General features: G+C 41.1%; 1 protein-coding gene across 4 annotated transcripts in view; it reads right to left on the reverse strand.

Annotated features, from left to right (window-relative positions):
- The window catches only part of SAMD7 (sterile alpha motif domain containing 7), a 52,693-nt gene extending 32,822 nt beyond the window's left edge, over positions 1-19,871 (reverse strand). For 2 of the 4 annotated variants that reach the window (XM_089910914.1, XM_089910917.1), the window contains exon 1: positions 79-19,871. The gene's annotated coding sequence lies outside the window, so the exon portion shown is untranslated. The remainder of the gene's footprint in view (positions 1-78) is intronic. The other 2 variants (XM_089910915.1, XM_089910916.1) reach the window with 2 other exon arrangements.
- Between the last annotated feature and the right edge of the window lie 319 nt (positions 19,872-20,190).

The raw sequence follows: 20,190 nt of genomic DNA on the forward strand, positions 1-20,190 counted from the left end.
ACTGTCAGTGACTTATCTAATTGTGGTGAGGATACACTGAAAAATAAAGATTGCTTTAGAACTATTTTATAACCTCACTTGTTTTGATGCTGACACACTTCTGATCCACCATGCACTTGAAATTATTTCCTCCTGTAGTGCTGAGAGATCTTTTTCTGTAAGATAAGCATCTAAGTATAGAAACAGAATGTAATACGATTAATTTCAAGGACACTTTTTCCATGTAAACAAAAGACTTATAAAGAAAGAATAGGAAATATTCCTTCTTCATCTGTTCTTCCCTTTCTTTGCCCAGAACTTCTATAGTGATTATTTCATGATCTAAGGAAATTGTGAAACTTCAAATCTACTGAGTTTGTAAAAAACTGGAACCTCTAGCTTAATAAGATTGTGATTCTTTGTTAAAAATATGGAGACTTGGGACTTCCCTGGTGGTCCAGTGGGTAGACTCCATGCTCCCAATGCAGGGGGCCTGGGTTCGATCGATCCCTGGTCGGGAAACTAGATACCACACGCATGCCGCAACTAAGATCCTACATGCCACAGCTAAAGATCCCACGTGCCAAAACGAAGACCTGGCACAGCCAAATTTAAAAAAAGAAAAAGATAGCATTAGATATGTTCTTCTGAAATTGTTATGTGCTACTTTATAATGCTTCTAACAATTAACAGAATACTGTATTTGGTATAAGCTTTGAATAAATGAAAGTATTTGCTTCTGGAAATAACTGAGTTGGAAATAAACATTTTCCATCAATTTGCATATACTCATATCAATAAAGTATATTATTTTTATAATGGCAATTTCATTCAGTCAGTGAGCTTTGGTTCACCTCTTGCTCGTGTATATCATACAAGTGGACAACAGTTTGGAAATGGTAAGATAAGACAATCAGCAGAGGTTTTTGTTTCTTTCAATGCTAGTTTTAATTGTTATTTTCCTTAATTTCCCTAATTTTATTTTATTTTTTTAAAGATTTTTTTTGATGTGGACAATTTTTAAAGTCTTTATGGAATTTGTTACAATATTGCTTCTGTTTTATGTTTTGGTCTTTTGGCCGCAAGGCATGTGGGATCTTAGCTCTCCGACCAGGGATCAAACCTGTACCCCCTGCACTGGAAGGCGAAGTCTTAACCACTGGACCACCAGGGAAGTCCCAATTACCCTAATTTTAGAAAGTCTCACTTTCCTTAATATTCCCATTCAAAAATAAGATTACTTATTATCTTATTACATAAAATCTTACTAAGATTTAGAAAGCCATGAACTCTGAAAATAAAAATAATACTAAAATATTATTTCCTGCATTGCAAAGTACCTTAAAAATATCATTTGACCTTAAATAGTGATTTTTAATGGCCATAAAATGCCAAACACGATGAGAATTGTATGCTGGAAACATGGTTCTTGTTTCTGGCTTATAATCTATGACTTTTTTTTTTTTTTATCAAAAGACCCTTGTTTTTTGCTACATGAGTCCCCTGTTCCTCCCTCTTCACTACTGATATAGCATAAGAACAAGCATGAAAAATAACTGCCAAGGTATAGGAAAGAAAGTAGTCTAGGAAACAGAAAGAAATGGCATTTCATCTTCAAACAGGAAAATTAATTTAAAAGGATCATTAAAACAATTGCACTTGTTTGTTGATGGTGATACTTTCTTTGGTACCAAGAACACAGGATAAAAACTCCTCCAGGGAATTTGAATCTAGATTACTTGACCATACCACAAACACTTCTGGAATTGAACACATTTTTGTTATGTGGATATTAATTGTAATGGAATTCGATCCCCCCAAATTATTTGCATTTCTCTAAATAATAAAAGTATTTCCAACAAAAAATGACCATGAAAAATGAGAACTACAGTTACTGTGCTCTTATAACTTCATAAAATGTTGAGCTCTTGTGCTGAGTGTCACCATGATTCACAGGTAATATATTTTTACTGCCATTAGAACACTTGCAAAATTAAGGTAGAATTACCTCAGTTGACTGCTATTAGCCAAAGCTCCAGGATCCAGTGCCAAAAATAAATCCTCGTAATGATAGACTTCAACAGTTGTACAAAGCAGGCTTTTAAAGATTGGTTTCTGGAAACTAAATATTACTTGCTGTGACAAAGGGCCTATCATTAATAGATATCTAGCACAGACCATTAAATGGACAGATTCCTTTTAACAATGTAACAATGTTTATAGAATTAGCATAATAACACTAGTGATACTTTTTTTCCTTAAAGTCTTCTTTTTGGTAAAGAGCCTCTGTAGTTTTACAAATATTACCCCATTCATACTTAAAACATCTAGTTTTTTTTTAGAAGGCAGTAAGAGCATTTGATCAAATCCTCCAAAGGTGCAGTAACTGTACTTCACACATGGCGTATCGTTGATGAAACCAGAAGTGGTCTTGGGTTCCCTGACTCCCCTCCAGTTTACTGCTCTGACTCCTGGCTTGAGCAGTACCCTGTTTCAAAGTAATCTCAGATGTCAATATTTTATCCTGTTTCAAAGCAATATCAGATGTCAATAATGAATCAGTTTTATGAGTGCCACATGGCATGAAATATCTTTTTTTGAATTATGGTTTAATACACATAACATAAAATCTACCATCTTAACCATCTTTAAGTATACAGTTCAGTAGCAACTTTATTCACATTGTTGTGCAACCAAGTCTCCAGAACTCCTTTCATCTTGCAAAACTGAAACTCTATACACGTTAAACAACAACTCTCCATTCCCCTTCCCCCAACTCCTGGCAATCACCATTCTACTTTCTGTTTCTAGGATTTTGACTATTCTGGGTACCTCATATAAGTAGAATCATATTGTATTTGTTCTTTTGTGATTGGCTTATTTCACTTAGCATAATGTCCTCTAGGTTCATCTATGTTGTGGCATGTATCAGAATTTCCTTCCTTTTTAAGGCTGAATAAAATTCCATTGTATGTGTATATGATCTTTTGTTTATTCATTCATCCACTGAGGGACACTTGGGTTACTTCTATCTTTTGGCTATTTCGAATAATGCAACTGTGAAAATGGGTGTGCAAATATCTCTTTAAGACTCTGCTTTCAATTCTTTTGGGTATATAACCAGGAGTGGGATATCTGGATCATAAGGTAATTCTACTTTTACTTTTTTTGAGGAAATTTTATACCTCAATAAAGCTGAAAAAACATTTATAAATACTGAAAGAATATTCCCTCAATTTTTTATGCTATTCTCTAAGCAATGACTTAGAGACATGATGTGCACTTTTAAAGTTTTCAACTGGATTATTAACATTTTCTCCATCATCTTATTAAGTCTACAATCAACAAAACATATCGAGCACTGATACAAAGCATTTTCTGATTTCCATGGCGTTCATACTCTCACCACCACTGATTTCAAGCCACCGCCATCTCTGAAGGGACACACAGCAGCATTATACATTGCTTCCACCATTCTGATAAGTAGATGTAAACAACCTCAAAAGCATACAAAATAGTAAAATGTGATAAAATAATTAGCAAGTGATAAGTTTTGAGTATGTATTACCTTATTTTTAATATAATTGATTCAATAGTGCGTGTACATAACTTGATTTTTAATAATAGCTATGTTTAACAGCAAACTTGCAAAATTCCTACAAATTTAATAATCACTATTGTGAGTTGGTACAAGCTGGCCCCAGCACATCTCTGTTTAGACCACTTCTGCTCTCAGCCATGAACAGAGTCCTTCCCTCCTCCAACAATGTAAGCATTTTGTTTGGGTTTCTAAAACAGTGTATAACTTTAGCCTTTCCTTAAAATCTTTCAAGTAAGTCTCAACTAATTGGTATTCCAAGTCCTTCTAAATCTGGGCCCTGTACACCTAACCACAATGTTCCCACACCTCGTTAACGTGAACCTTGCTGCACTTCCAGTGGAACCGGGTGCCTCCCAGCCCTGTCTTCACACAGCCCTTGCACATTCTTGACTCTGGGCCCTGCATCCTCTCAGTTTCTCTGGAAAGCCTTCCCCTATCCTCATACAAGTTCAGTCCCTCCATTAGGGCCCAGCTCCAATTCCACTGACTCTATGAATTCTCTGGCTACCTCAGTAACTTCTCTTACCACTTTATTATACTTATAGCTTCTACCATAAGATGTGCCTCTTAGTGAAGTATTATTTTGTACTGATCTTTTATTGTTGTCACATGTTGTTCTTAATTTCCCAATTAGAATGTATTGGAAATGTATAACATCTTCGATTAGAATGTAAGGAAAAGACTCATGTTTTATACCTCCTGAGTATCCTTCCTATATGTATGCATATACTCAAAAATATTCATTGAGCGTCTACCATATATCAGGGGCTATGCTAGGCATTAGGGATAAATTTGTAAAAGTCCTTGTAAAGGATCAAGACACAAGTTTATCTTTGCCTACCTCGTTGACAAGGCACACACTAGGAAATAAAAACAATTAATTAGATTAAGTTTGGGGGTAAAGTATATAAATAGAACCACTGAATTTCAGAGCTAGCAGGGATCTTAGACCAGGGATTCTCAATGGGGACAGTGGTACCTCCTCAGGGGTTCTGTGGATACCAATGGAGGGTTTTGGGTTGTTAGGTTGTTTAGAGAATGCTATGGCATTTCTGGGTGGTTCCAGGGATAGGCAACATCCTGCAATGTGTGGACAGTCATGCTCAACAAAGAATCACATTGTTTCATACACAATTTTAAAGTGTTTTGCTGGGAATTTACGAAGATGAATTATAATTAGCAGAACTTAGATCTGAACTCCACTTTACATGAAGAACTTTCTCTTATATGGTTTTTGGCATACACTGAATTTTCCAGATATTCAACTAGGATGTAAGTTGAGGGAAAATTGCTTTCTTCCATTCCAAATTTTTTTGAGTTGTTCATCATTCCAAAAATAATCACATCATAAACAGCAATGTCCTTCATGCTATTTGAGTCACTAAATCAACACATCATATCATTCTGTATTCTTAGTCACTATATGTCTACATCTCTCTCTATAAAATCTTACAACATGCTAATCTGTACAATATACTAATTTAGTCCTGATTTCAAAAAGTCGAGTACTTTAAAAACTCAAAAACATTACATTGACTATAAATAACATTAAATATAATTTAAATATGTTGATATAATAAAGTATTAAATAATGTAAGCACACATAAAAATTAAATAAAACATTGTCAATATAAGTGGGTATGAGCAGCTGACTTTTCATGTATCTTACAGTGTAGTTGTGCTGGAGTATTTGCATGTTAAAATACATATGACTTTTTTAATGTTATTTTCCTTGCTTTTCTCCTTCCTATTACACTCAGGACAATACCTTGGTTTTCTGGAAGTGTGTAAGCAGGTTATATAATCTAGGAATTCCACGTCAGGATGTTAAAGGGTGTTCCAAAATGTTTGTTATGAGAAGGGGGCTTCGGGTCTGCTGAGGGTGAGCACAGCAGCTGCAGGACCACACAGACATGAGATCGCTCCAATCGCTCCAAGTGTTTTTATCTCTGCTGTGACCCTTGTTTCACTGCTGTGGGGTTTTGCTTGCCCTCCTGCCCTCCTTGAGTGCACCTGCACCCCTGGGATAGGGTCTGTGTTCTCTTGAATCTGAGAGCATTAGGCACACTGAAGTCAGGTAGCAACATGCATGATGAAATGGATGTCGAAATCATGGTAACTATAAAGCACAACAGAAATTTTGGCAAATAAAGCGAGAGCTTGCCTGACATGTCACCTACAATGTAATTTTAAAGATAGTCATAAGGACAGTATCTTGGAAGGATAATAATGACTAAAGGAAATAATGTCATTGGTGTTGGGTGTAGTTCTAAGAACTGGGGTTCAGACCCCAGGGGAATCAAGCTAAATTTTAGTGCCTCCTGTCCTTGCTTGCTTAAGTCAGAACCGTGTCTCCTACAACCGAAGGGAGGTTTTAAAATTCATCACCTAAGGGAAGGTTCTAAATACTTTGTAGCTTTGAGTAGGTTTGGAAAATGATTAGAGACGAAATGCTTGAAAACAAGTGTAGGAAGCGTTGAGGGAAAAACAGCCTGGCCCTTATTATTATTAAGCTGACACACACCACTGCAGCTTCCCCAGGCACCACCCCCTGCCCCCATCACCAACACACACAAACACTTAAACACCTTAGTCACCATTCTGCACAAGCGCTGTTCTGTTTTCATTTCTTTGCAGTGCCCCCCTCTCAGGTTTCCAGTCAAAAATGCAGCAGAGGTTCACCAAAAAATTAATAATCAAATGTACCCAATTTTTATCTAAACAAAATCACCCTTGACACAACAGGGACAACCCCTGACCAAAGATAGGTGCTTCGTGCTATATCCTGGGGTCATAAACCCAGGTGCTCTCAAATGGAAAAAGAAATATGCTTCAGAGGGAAAACAAGCTGCAGCTGGTCTCCGTGTGGATTAACCAGGGACCGTGATTTCGTCCAGTTTCCCCACATGGGGAGGGCCCAGAGGAGACTCTGGGGCAATCAGGGACCAGCCAGAGAGCCAAGACCAGTCAGTCAAGAAGAGGAGAGGTGAACTGCGAATACAAGCAACTGCTGGCATGTCAAGTGATTTCTTCTGGGATGACTTATATATAACAGAAAAATAAGTAATTCTGCCTTTTTGTCCCTAGGGTTAATGCATCAGTTTTTCTTGTTACTAGTTTTTCCTACTTTCTATTCAACTGCTGTTGCCCTTCTAAAGACACACTGTGAGAAACAAGGGTGAGATATTATCGTTTCCATCTATTACTGCAAAATGGTATTGCTTCTCTATGCCTGCCTCAGCAACCATGGCAACAGCCTTTCTAGCTGGGCATCTGCAGCTAGAGTTTCACCCTATCACTCAGGAGTAAAAGGCTGCCTGTGTCCCTGTTCTCAATTAGAGAAAGCTCCTTCGGATCCAAGTCTTTCCAGCCATGCATTTTGGGACACAACTCCAATTTTGTGGACATTCTGTCTTACTTGGTGAGACGGATGAGCTAGCCATACTCGTCAAACTGTGGGAGGTGTGAAGAGAGGGTGACTATGAAATGTAACATCGGAGAAAGCACCTCCATCTTACAAAATGCCAAAGAAATCTGGCAGTTCTGCCCTGGCCTTTGGGAGAAACATGCCAGCATGTTTTTCATAGGATAACACTGACCTCAAGGTGCCAATCTGAGTTTAGAGAGAGGAAATTCTTTGTCCATAAATGCAGGCAGCTAGGGCCAAAAGGGTTATCAATGTTCCTTCAGCAGAACAGAGCCTTAGGACACAAGGATGCCTCGGACTTAATACAAGAATGATGGTGACAGCTAACATTTATTGAGTGCTTGCTCTGTTTTAAGCCCTATGCTTTATATTTCTTACACATTATCTCATGTATTCATCACAACAGACCTGTGAGGCAGGTACTACTATTACTTTCATTTTATAGATGAGGATGCTGAGGCAAGGATACAGTTAGGCTCCCACTGCTAGTAAGAGAACGGGGACTTGAACCCAAGTCTGCCTGGCTTCACAAGCTTCTCACCTTCACACACAGCCTTAGGTGGGAGTTGAGTGGATTGGAGCAGAACTCCCTCTTCCACTCCCCATCTCCACCCCCAGGTCTGAGCCATTGGAATTTCTGGGCCTTTTCCTGGTTATCCAGCCCCTGGTCCTGTCTCCCCAGGTTACTCATTTTTTTCTTGTAATTGAGGTCTCAGTATGCAATTATTAATACTGTGTGGTGACCTGGAGCATAACTGTCTACTCTTTGAAAACACAAGGTGAGCATAAGTTCCTTGAAGTTCTCTGCTAATGATTCTTGGCACTCTTCGGCTAAAGGAACATGAGTCCATAGCTGTCATCTTTCTAGCTCTAGTTTTGGAAGCACTGCGATTTAAGAATGCAGCCAATCTAGCTGGAACTCTACATATCTGAAAGGGTGAGGCTTTCCTTTGCCTGCTTGCTCTGAGCACAGATTCCAAACAGCAGGAATGATGGTTATGTGAAGATGTTGTTCACACACTGAAAGCTGAATGGACACCTGGTTTGCACATTGGCCACGGGAAATCTTGAGTATCCTGGCCGGTTACTAGGACTCCCGTTTGCATGAGGCCCCCTCGGAGTCTTGGGAAGTGGGATAGTGAATTTTGGGAAGTTACAAACTCCTAGAACATCAAGATGAGTCTTAAACAAAGATGTGATGAAGGCTGCCTTTGATTTAGGGGGACTGCAGTACCCTGGAATGCAGAGGATGTATCATGTCTTGAATGAAGGAAGGAAAATTGATCCCTGGAGAAGAGTTCAAGGGCAATAGAGGAGAGGTGCGTTATTACTTGCCCACATTTCTCTAGATCTGGGAGATATATCCCAAGTCCCTCAAACAAGTAGGCTACCTTTTGAAGGAGGGCTTAAAGAATGTAATAGCCAGTATAAGACCAGGCCACTGGAAGTTAGGCCAAAAAAACTGTGTTTGCTGGCAGGGGAGAAACTCTTCTATATCTTTAAGGATTATTGCAGTGAAAGGAGAGAGATGAGAATCATATTCCAGGGACAGGGAAGCAGTAGCCACAAACCCAGGCCACCAAGAGCTGGAACAGGCAACATGAACCACAGCTTCATCTGTTGAGAAAGCTTCAGGAGCAAGACCAGGAAGCCTGCCTTATAGCCAATAGGAAAAGGAAGGAAAGCTTGGGGCCTTGGAGTCCAGTGGCTTCCTTGGAAAACTCAAGAGTTTTCATCCCCAAGGACAGGGAGCCTGGGAAAAGAGTCACTCCATGTTATGGGTTGAATTACATCCCTCCGAAATTTATATGTTGAAGTCTTAACCCCCAGTACCTAAGAACGTGGCCTTCCTGGAGATAGGGCCTAGTAATCAAGTTAAAAGGAGGTCATTAGGATGGGCCCTAATCCAATGACTGGTGTCCTCATAAAAAGGGAATTTGGGACACTGACATGTACACAGGGAGAACAGCATGTGAACATGAAGGCAGAAATCAGAGTGATGCTCCTACCAGCCAAGGTACAGTAAAGATTGTCAGCGCACCACTGCAGGCTAGGGGAGAGACATGGAACCAATTCTTCCTCACAGCCCTCAGAAGGAACCAAGCCTGCCCAAACCTTGATCTTGGACTTTTAGCCTCCAGAACTGACAATAAATTTCTATTGTTCAAGCCACCCAGTTTGTGAATCTGTTATGGCAGCTGTAGGAAACTAATGCATCCAGTTAAGCCCTCAGAGCACCAGGTACTGGAACATTAATATCAAGGAATGAAAGGGACAGCAGTTCTCACTATCACGATGAGGTTATGCCCCATAAATTGTGTTCTCGGTCCAGGCCGTGTTTTGGTGAATGACTAGAATGTCTTCTCCCCTGAAGTATAAGTGTAAATCCTGTAAAATACTATATACACAAATATTCATTCAATGAACACTTACAGGCACTATTATATGCCCAGCAACCATTAACAGTTTAAAAACATGACTAATAAAATTGGGTTAAACACTCAGTTGTCTCCTTTTTAAAATATTCTGATGAATGGATCCATTGAAGCCTGTCTCCAGCATTGCTGCTCTGGCCAGGCCTCCAGAGGTCAGATAGGGATGGAGAGGGGCACTGACTCAGCACATCTGGATGAACAGCAAGGTTTCATTTATTTCAACAACACTTTATGGTTCCTGTATGGAATACTTAACTGAGAGCGCTGAGTGCTACAGGATTTCCCTTTCTAGAGTGGAAATCCTGTATAGAACAATAATCAAGGCCTCTTTTCCTCGGCTTTTCCTTAGAGGTGAGATTGGTCCATTTCATGTAATTTTGTTGGATTCCACTAGAGCCTTTGAAATTCTTGTTTCTGAAGAACATTTTCTTTGGTATGTGGTTTAGAAATACAAAGGGGGATGGTGGTTGGACATAAGCCCTAAACAAATCTTTTTATTGTGGATAATTTCAAACATATACTAAAGGAGACAGACTAGAAGGATGATCCTGGGTATACCAATTATATTGCTACAACAATTACAAACTTGTGCCTACTCTTGTTTCAGTGATGCCGTCCACTTCTCCTTCCCCACACTGTTTTATACTGAAGTAAATGCCAGCTATGATATGATTCCATCCACAAATATTTCTCTAAAAGAGAAAGACCTTCCAAAAATTACAATGACCCCATTACCACACCTAAAATAGTAAGTCTAAGTGGCATCTATTGCCCAGTCAGTGTTAAGTTTCCCTGACGGTCTCATCACTTTTTTTTTAAAGTGTTTTTGTTTTTATTTATTTAATTAATTTATTTTGGCTGCGTTGGGTCTTCGTTGCTGCACACGGGCTTTCTCTAGTTGTCGTGAGCGGGGGCTGCTCTTTGTTGTGGTGCGCGGGCTTCTCATTGCGGTGGCTTCTCTTGTTGTGGTGCACTGCCTCTAGGCACGTGGGCTTCAGTAGTTGTGGTGCTCGGGCTCGGTAGTTGTGGCACAGGGGCTTAGTTGCTCTGAGGCATGTGGGATCCTCCCGGACCTGGGATCAAACCTGTGTCCCCTGCATTGGCAGGCGGATTCTTAATCACTGTGCCACCAGGGAAGTCCCTCTCATCACTTTTTGAAAAGTTGATTTGTCTGAATGAGAATCCAAAAAATGTCCACTTGTTGCATTTAGTTTATGTGCCTTGAGTTTCTATTAAGCCGTAGGTTCTCCTCTCCTTTCTTTTTCTTCGAAATATATTTGTTTAAGAAAACAGGTTATCTCTGTCGAGTCTCCCACAGTCTGGTTTTGCTTACTGCATTCCTGTGGTGTTAATATGTTTCACAGGCCTCTGTATTTCCTGAAACCTTGTTATGAGATTTAGATGCTTGATCTGATTCAGATTCGATATTTCGTCAAAGCTGGTGTTGGATCTCCTACCAGGAGGCACATCATGTTCAGTTCTCTCTCTTCTTGTGATGTTAGTGCTATTGACAGTCAGGGCCTAGATCTTATTTCATTTGAGGTTTGCCAGATGATGATACTTTAAGTCTACTATTCCTTGAGTGTAAGGATACAGCTCATACAGGAAAGGCTGGTTCAAGCTTTATTCTTTTCCGAATATTTAGTTGGTTCACTAACATTCTCCGAAGGTGACCAATGAGATTATTTTTTAAATGTCATTATGACTTTTATAATAAATTTATTTAATGTTTGTCTTAATGCTCAAATTGTTCCATCTTTGGCCAGTTGGTGCTGTTTCAAGTTGGTGTTTGAGTCTTGCACATAAGATTTTTAACTACTTTTGGGTAAAGGGCATAGACACTCTTTCCAGAACTTTCACTCATAGAGCAGTGGTGTCCAAACATTTTTAATGTTAACTCCCATTATAAAATATTTTCAAGTGTGAATCACCACTGTATGTTTATTTATAAATTATACACATGTACTATTATTTTATATATTATGTGCATGATAACACCCCAAAAAGAAAATTTAAAGGATGAGATAAAGCTGAAATAAATAATGTTTTAAAAATGATGGCCACCTACGAGGTCACTGGATATGGCTCTCTTAGCCAATATCTTGGCAATGGCAGAGAGCTCCACCTTTGTCTGGTGAAAGCCCGCCATCATAAAAGAGACCAGGCTGCTGGCCTCCAATACTGGGGCCTGGAAAGCTCAGCCCAGTTTCCTGCCAAGAGTTTGGCCTTGAGCGCAGCTGAGATTCCTAAAGTGTCCTGGCACCCCACCAGGCTCTTTCAATGTCCAACAATCTGGTGAGCAGGCCTGAGTTGGGTAAATGTTCAGAAGAGGAGACACACAGGCTGGCTTCATAGATATGAAAACAGAATCATATTCATCTCTCCTAGAAGGAAAAATTTTAAGTTAGAAAGTATGACTTCCTTTGAGAAAGGAATCAGCTGATTAAAAAGAATTGATTAAGCAAATTACTTAAAAGTACTTTTTCATTGCCTTCCTATGCCGATAAACAAAGCCAAAGGATAAACAAATGTTTATGACTCAGGCTGCTAAACAGAGGGCTTTTTAAAGTAATCTGGTTGAGACAAACTCTCAAAGACTCAAAGATTTTGCTCCATCACGAGTAACAGATTTCCTCAGTTGTGCTTTTATGATATTCAGTTTATGAGGACTCTCTTACTGCCAAATTGTTTTGATATTCCACTAAATTGCAAACCTTCATGCTTGTCAATAACTCTGAAACATGTTTAGAAATTGTTAAACATTAACAAGTAAGGCTGGCGTTGGAAGTAAAGGTGGTTTATGCAAGGAGCCTATTGTTATCTCTTCAAGGTGTCCGAATATAAAATCAACCCTGATATTTACAAAAACAATCTTTTGTTCTCCAAAACAGTAAAAAAGAAAGTCAGAACAGCATCTGGCTTTTGAAATGGTGCCCACATTCCCTGCCTCTCTTTTGTAAAAGTTTAAAAGCAAACCTGGATAAAATAAAAATTTCTCCTTTGACAAGTTCTAAATTTGAACATGGAATTTTACTCATAATTTGCAATTGTAACAAAGAAAGTTAAGAGCTGAAAGGACCTGAGAGAGTAAGATCATCTTTAAGAAGAAGCAGAAACTTCTAAATGGTTCATCACCTGAAATTTTACTCTAAGTTATTCGTTTCTATGAGTTAAGGGTTGCTAACCCTAGAAGAATGCAAATATGTCTAGGAAGCAGAATATAGTACTGCTAACATTTTGGGTGAATCAGTCAGTTTTCCTACTGATTGAAGGGACCAGGCAGAGAGAGTTTGCAAATTTTTTGTGACAATCTCTTCAAGAGATGGGAAATTTTTTCACCTACTGACTTTTTTCTGTACAAACACTTAAGTCCTGTTTTTGTAATGCCAACCACTCTTACTGAAAAATAAAATTTGACCAATTTTAGCATCTATACTAGAGATTTATCCCAAAAGTTCAGTTCTCAAAGTTGGAAACAAAAGGCCTGAGCTTTTTATTTCATCACAATCACCTTCACCTTCAGGAGGGCTGGCTAGCTCTTCAGTTATGTGATGATAACCCACCACCCTTACTGCCTCATTTATAAAATACCTTGGGATTCTAAATGATTTTTCTACAAATGCTCACCATCACTAATTTATCCAAAAAGGAGACAAGTAAACTACATCATCATGGAAAAATCTATTCTGTGATTTCCCAGCTGGATTAAGTACTTAGAGGCCCTGGGCGGGCAGACAGACGTTGAAAAGACAACTGTGCTCTATTATGTAAACAAGTAAAAACAATTTCAAACTATAAAATACTTGTACGGAATCCAGCAAAGCATTTGTATTTCCCATGATGACCACTTCAATTTATTTTTCAAATATAAAATATCACATTTTTTTAAAAGAAGGTTTTTTGCTTCTCTTTTTGCTGATCAGCATGTGCCTCACCTTCTTCTCCTTGGCTGACCCAGTCCCACGTGTTTTCGTCACAGAAGACAAATTGCTACATAAAGCTGGATTCGTGTCAGGATTTCAGTTTCTTGGGAATGGGTTTACCAGTTAACAAACAAGTTTTTATTAAGCATTTGCTAATGCCCAGTACTGTGCTGAGTACTGCAGGGAACTCCAAGACTTATAAGTATGAAGGTGGTATTTCATTCAAAGTGCTTATAACCTGGGAAAGAAAGGTGAGTACGTGAAAAATGTCAGTTGTTACACAACATGGATCTGGAATTGAGTATCTGGGAGACACTCTGGAAAAAATTTGGACTTGTGGTTTTTTTTTTTTAATTACTTAAATTTTATTTTCTATTTTGAGTAAAAATATTCAAAATTCCAAATTCAAAGTTTCAAAGATCTTCCTCTCTCCCCTATCCTTCAACTCCAAGTTTCCTCCTCAAAGGCAATTGACATTACTGCCTTTTTGCATATTTTTTCAGAGATATCTCATGCATATATAAATAAATGTGAGTAGATATTCTCTCCCCCTTTGGAGTTACAAATTGTAGTTAGTCTGTGCCTTGAAACACAGAGGTAGTATGGTGTAGCAAGCTATCAAAAGCTGAGGCTCTGGGTAAGGGGCTGAGAGCAATAGATGAGGGAGATTAAGAGGTACAAACTTCCAGTTACAAAATAAATGTCATGGGGATGAAATGCACAGCCTGGGGAATAGAGTCAATAATCATGTAATATCTTTGTATGGTGACAGATGGTGACTAGATTTATGGTGGTGATCATTTTATAATGTACAGAAATACTGAATCACTATGTTGTGCACCAGGAACTAACATAGTGTTGTAGGTCAATTCTTCTTCAAGAAACAAACAAACTCACTCACAGAAAAAGAGATTAGATTTGTGGTTACCAGAGGCGGGAGATGGGGGGAGGAGGAATTGGAGGAAGGTTGTCAGAAGGTACAAACTTCCAGGTATAAGATAAATAAGTCCTAGGGATGTAATGTACAACATGATTAACGTAATTGACACCGCTGCATGTTATATATGAAAGTTGTTCAGAGAGTAGATCCTAAGAGTTCTCATCACAAGGGAAAAACATTTTTCTTCTTTTTCTTTTCTTTTGTATCCTTATGAGATGATGGATGTTCACTGAATATACTGTTCATGATGGACCCTAAGTCAAATGATCATGCTGTACGCCTGAAACTTATACAGTGCTGTATGCCAACTGTATCTTAATAAACTAGAAGAAAAAAAAAAAGCTGAGATTCTGGAGCCTGTGTTCCAGTCTTGGCTCTGTCGTTTTTTACCAGTGTGACCTTGGGCAAAAGTCACTGAGACAGTTCACGGATCTCTAAAACGGAGGAAAGTATGAGTATCTGCCTCTTAAGGTTGTTAAGGATTAAATGAGCTAAGGTATATTAAATGCTCAGAACACTGCCTAGCATGTAGAAAGCACTGTAATATGTTAGACGTTACTATTTTCACATAATATGTCTTGGAGTTTGTTCCTTATCAGCATAAACAGAGGACTCTTATTTACGATTGCTTAATGTTTCACTGAAGGACATACTATATTGTGCTTGGCCTCGAATGATGAATAATATTTAGAAAATCAGGAAAATAGTGGTGTTACAGGGCATCAGGAGATAGAGGAAAAGTAACAGGTTATCACTATGCACCTTCAATTGGCTAAATTTTATTTATTTATTTATTTGCCGCGCCTTGCAGCTTGGGGGATCTTAGTTCCTGGACCAGGGGTCAAACCCGGGCCCCCTGCAGTGGAAGCTCGGAATCCTAACCACTAGACTGCCCGGGAATTCCCTAAAATTTAAAAGACTGACCATACAGTGTTGGCAAGGATGTAGGAACAAGCGGAACTCTCTCACACACTGCTGGTAAGTAGGTAAAATGGTGTGATCATTTTGGAAAACAGTTTGGCAGTCTGCCAATTTCTTATGACGTTAAACACACATGTGTCATATGAGTCAACCACTGCACTGCCAAGTATTCACTTGAGAGAAATAAATATATATATATGTTACTGGCAAAGCCCAATGGGTCCCTGAAGAAAAATAAGATGGTATCTACAGGATAAGGTCTAACCTCTTCTGTGCCTAGTCTAGTTTCACTTGCTTTTGGGGGCCGTGTGTAGTGGCCTTGCGCCTCACACATCGGACAAGGGTTTCCAGCACAGAACTGCTGCTCCTGACACCCCAACTTGGCAAGCTATGTACAGAAGTGCTGCACACAGCACCTCAATTCAAGACAGTGACTGTGGACCGTGTGCAGACATGCTGCCCCTGGCACTTCAGTGTGAAGTGCCGTGAGCCACAGAACTTCGCCCGACCTGCAAGCACTCCAGCCCTCCCTCTGCTCATGCGAACCCCATAAAGCAACCCAGCCAAAGGCCTTTCAGAGAGAACATGTACTTTAGAGCTTGAGCTCACACCTCTCCATTCTTTGATCAAAGAATAAAGCCTTCCTTTGCTTCTGAACCAAGTTCAGTCTCATTCTACTGGCATGAAGTACACCAGGCACGAGGATCCTTTTGGAGACCTAACTGAAAAGGGTCGGAAACAAATTCTGGCGATCACGAAGGATGGACTGTGGCCTTTTCAGCCGCACCTATCCACCAGGCTCCAGGCTCACCCCGGCTCCAGAGGGAGGATGGCAGAGGTTTTGGGAGGTTTGCATAAGGATGATTGACTCTGATCTTTGAGTTCACCCTGATGGGGTAGAATGGCGGCAGCCTTTGGCCAAATTCAGAGCAACTCTGTCCAGCAACCCAATACCCAGGTATGGTAAGCACACAGCGTGGCCCCCAGAGTCATCTGGACTGCACCTCCTTGAGGGGATCATACTGTGGCAGTGTTGGGGATTGGAGACTGAAACTCACAACGTATCTGCCCACTGCCTCTGGCTGGCTTCCCACATTACCAGACAAGACGGAGCCAGGCAGTCTTGCTCACTGTCTCGCCAGTAGTGCCGGCCTCCTGACCCCTGTACAAGGCAGTAGCAGCTGCAACAGGGCTTCTTGCCCTCCTTGCCAACCTCCAGGGGTCAACAATGCATTCTCCATCATCACAGTTTGGTAAAGGAAAGTGGCCTGCCGCGTGAGTCAAGAGGCTAGATGGGGAAAACGCCCAGGTAATAAAGACTGCCTGACAAAACGGAATGAGGGCACAGCATCTGAGTTCAGGAAAAAGCACCAGGGATGCCTGAGTATGAAAGGGCCCTGGGTACAAGACCGGTGACTTGACCGTTTCTGGTTAGTGACAGTCTCCCTGAAGTGGGCTGGGAAGCCCCATGAGCTGCTCGCAAGACCAGGAGCCCCACTATCAGGAAGCCCTGTGAGCTGCTGGCAAGAACAGGAAACACCCACCGTCTGACCTCTCCCTGATCTCTTTTCCTTCTAATCTTCCAAGCTCCTTCCCCCTACTGCTTGTGAGGCAAGCCTTGGGTGATTCTTTATCAACTGAGGCTCCACGGACACTCCTCCTGGTATCAACCCTCGTGATCTGGTGAGTACCCTGGTTGGGGGGGAATCCCTCATGCGTTTAGCTCTCACTTGGCAGGAAGTCTAAAACTCCTTTCCAGCTGAAAGAAGGAAAGACACCCGCCTCAGTTAAGCTGCTCTGGCCTGGAGGCAGTCCCGTCTTCAAGCACCGACTGAAAGTCAAGGGGAGCCCCCACATAAGAGCTCACTCCTATTTGGGTCTCTTGAGGAATCCATTAACAGTTTGCTCCTGGTTCCAAATTTCCCAAACTGGAAATCTTATTTGGGTCAAATCTTGTGGCATTTGCATGCCAATCACTCCAACAGCCCCGATGGTAGTTGGAAAAAAGTCATAGTAAGGGGTTGAGGGAAGATCCAGAGGGGTTCCTGAATTTGATTAGTGGAATCTTTTAGACCCATGACCCACGTGGGCTGACATCTAGAGCCTCCTCAATGTACTCCTAATGGGGGAAGAAAAGGCCATGGTCTTTTAAAAAGCCTGAGAGGAAGCAGACAAAGAATAGAAACAATGTAGGTCATGTTATTTTCAGACCAGGAAGTCAAGGGGTCCCAGATAACAAACACAACTGGGACCACTGAGACAATGGATAAGGGGGTAGAAGGCAAAGGCTAACCAATTATAAAAATATGATCCTAAAGGGAATCCAAGCAGCAGGAAAGACACCTGTCAATTAGAATAAGATAAAGGAAATCAATCAAGAGCCATCGGAAAACGCTTTGACATTCCTAGACTGCCTCAGGGAATGCCTTTGAACATATACTACAACTGACCCTGGGTCATTGGAAGGGAATGCAGTCCTGAGGTTGTGTTTCATTTCCCAAAATGCCCGGACATTAGGTGCAAACCTCAGAAACTGGAAATAGAACCAGATACCTCTACCCCTTGCCTGGTTGAGGTTGACTACCAGGTGTTTAATAACTGAGATATAGGGGAAGAAAAGTCAGAAGATAAAAAGGTGTGGAGGCAAGCCCATGTCCTGGCTGTTGCCCTTCAATGTCAACTGGTCACACGGGAATCTGGACTAACTGCCCAGACTCCACTGAGTGACCCCAAGTCCCCACCGAGGGATAACAAGCCAAGGAAACTAGGACCTAATCAGTGCCCGTGTGCCACGTGCAAATAAGAGGGACACTGGAAGGAGAATGCCCTTCCCACTCCCAAAGGGAGACAGAAATGGCAGATCCTGGCCACTACCCTTGAAGGCAGATGGTCCAAACAGATGAAGAATGATGGGGCCATGGGGCTCCTAAGCTGGTGCTCCAACTGGCCCCCGAGGAGCCCTGGCTAACACTGGACATAAGGGGAAAGCCTGTCAAATTCTTAGTCGACACCAGTGTCACTTACTTGGTTCTGAAGACCAGATCAGGCAAACTCGATTACAAGAGTTGTAAATTTCTAAGTGAAATAAGTCAAACAGAGATAGACAAATATCATATGATATCACTTATATATGGAATCTTAAAAAATGATACAAATGAACTTATTTACAAAACAGAAATAGACTCACTGACAAAGCAGACTCACTGACAGAAAACAGACTCACTGACAGAAAACAAACTCACTGACTCACTACCAGTGAGGGGAAGGGGGAAGGATAAATTAGGGCTTTGGGATTAATATATACACACTACTATATATAAAACAGACAAACAACAAGGACCTACTATATGGCCTTGTATATACTATATATACTTGAATATATACTATATTCAATATCTTGTAATAACCTATAATGGAAAAGAATCTGAACGAGAATACGTATACATATGCATAACTAAATAACTCTTCCGTACACATGAAACATTGTAAATCAACTATACTTTTAAAAAAATTACTGGGCTTCCCTGGTGGCGCAGTGGTTGAGAGTCCGCCTGCCGGTGCAAGGGACGCGGGTTCGTGCCCCGGTCCGGGAAGATCCCACATGCCGCGGAGCGGCTGGGCCCGTGAGCCATGGCCGCTGAGCCTGCGCGTCCGGAGCCTGTGCTCCGCAACGGGAGAGGCCACAACAGTGAGAGGCCCGCGTACCGCAAAAAAGAAAAAAAAAATTGTTCACCTGGATGTAGAATTCTAGGCCAACATTTATTTTCCCTCAAAATTAATAAAATATAATAAAATTAGTTTTAAAAAGAGTCATAAAATTATGGGGGTAACAGGGAGGGCCCAAGAACAGGCATTCATAGAGCCATTAGACAACCCAGTGGTTACTATAAAAACCTGTCACACACTAAATCCTGCCACTTTACTACCTACAGAAACAGGGTCCTTGGAACGTGATTGTGTAGAAACAATAGATACAGTCTATGCCAGTTTCCCCAACCTAGGAAGCGAGCCTCCCCAAACCCTAAAGAGATGGTTCATGGACAGGAGTAGTTTTCTGAGGGAGGGAAAAAGGCTGGCAGGATACACTGTAACCTCCCAGACTCCAGTAATAAAAAGGGTTACAGAAGATAGACAAGCGTCCCTCAAAAATGAGGGGCAGGACAAAAGACACAGGAGGGCTTTGTCACTGCCAAAGCCCATTAACAATTCCCAGAAAATAAAAACAGAAGCTGGGTAATAAAAAAAAGTCTCACCTTTTTCTTTTCCTTTGTGTTTAGTCTAGTTCCACTTGTTCATAGGGAGCCGCGAGCAGAGACCTCACACCCAGCACTTCAGCAGAGTTCCCACTGCAGAACGGCAGCACCCGACACCTCAGCTCCAGCCGTGTGCAGAGACGCTGCGCACACCTTAATCCAAGATGGCGGTGGTGGGCTGAGTGCCGAGGGGCTGCACCTGGCACTGATACGAATGAATGCCACGAGCAGCACATCTGCGCCTGCCCAGTGAGAACTTCCCCACACCCCGCCCCCTCCACGAGCTCCCTATAAAGCAGCCACGCCCAGGGCCTGTCTGCCTGTTGGGGAGAGTGAGTGCTGCGGGTGGAGCTCGCGTCTCTCCATTCTCTAATCGAAGAATAAAGCTTCCATTTGCCTTTAAACCGAACTCGGTCTCCTACTGGCAGTGGCGACACTGGGCAGGAGGACCCTTGTTGGGGCTTGACTGGGGAGGGTTGGTAACACAAGGACTTGTACGCAAGTGGACATAGCAGCTTTGTTTTCAATTGCCAAAACCTGGAAACAACCCAGTGTCCATCAATGAGTGAGTAGAATAAACAGGTTTTGGTGAATCTATACAGTAGAATACTACTCAGCAATAAAAATGGACAAACTAATGATAAATACAACGTGATTAAGTCTCAAAATAATATTGCAAAAGAGTATATACTGCAGTGAGTTCATTTATAT

The sequence above is a fragment of the Delphinapterus leucas genome, chromosome 4 (assembly GCF_059928025.1).
Source record: "Delphinapterus leucas isolate spDelLeu-1000000601 "Yukka" chromosome 4, BTC_Dleu_Yukka2, whole genome shotgun sequence".
Taxonomy (NCBI): domain Eukaryota; kingdom Metazoa; phylum Chordata; class Mammalia; order Artiodactyla; family Monodontidae; genus Delphinapterus; species Delphinapterus leucas.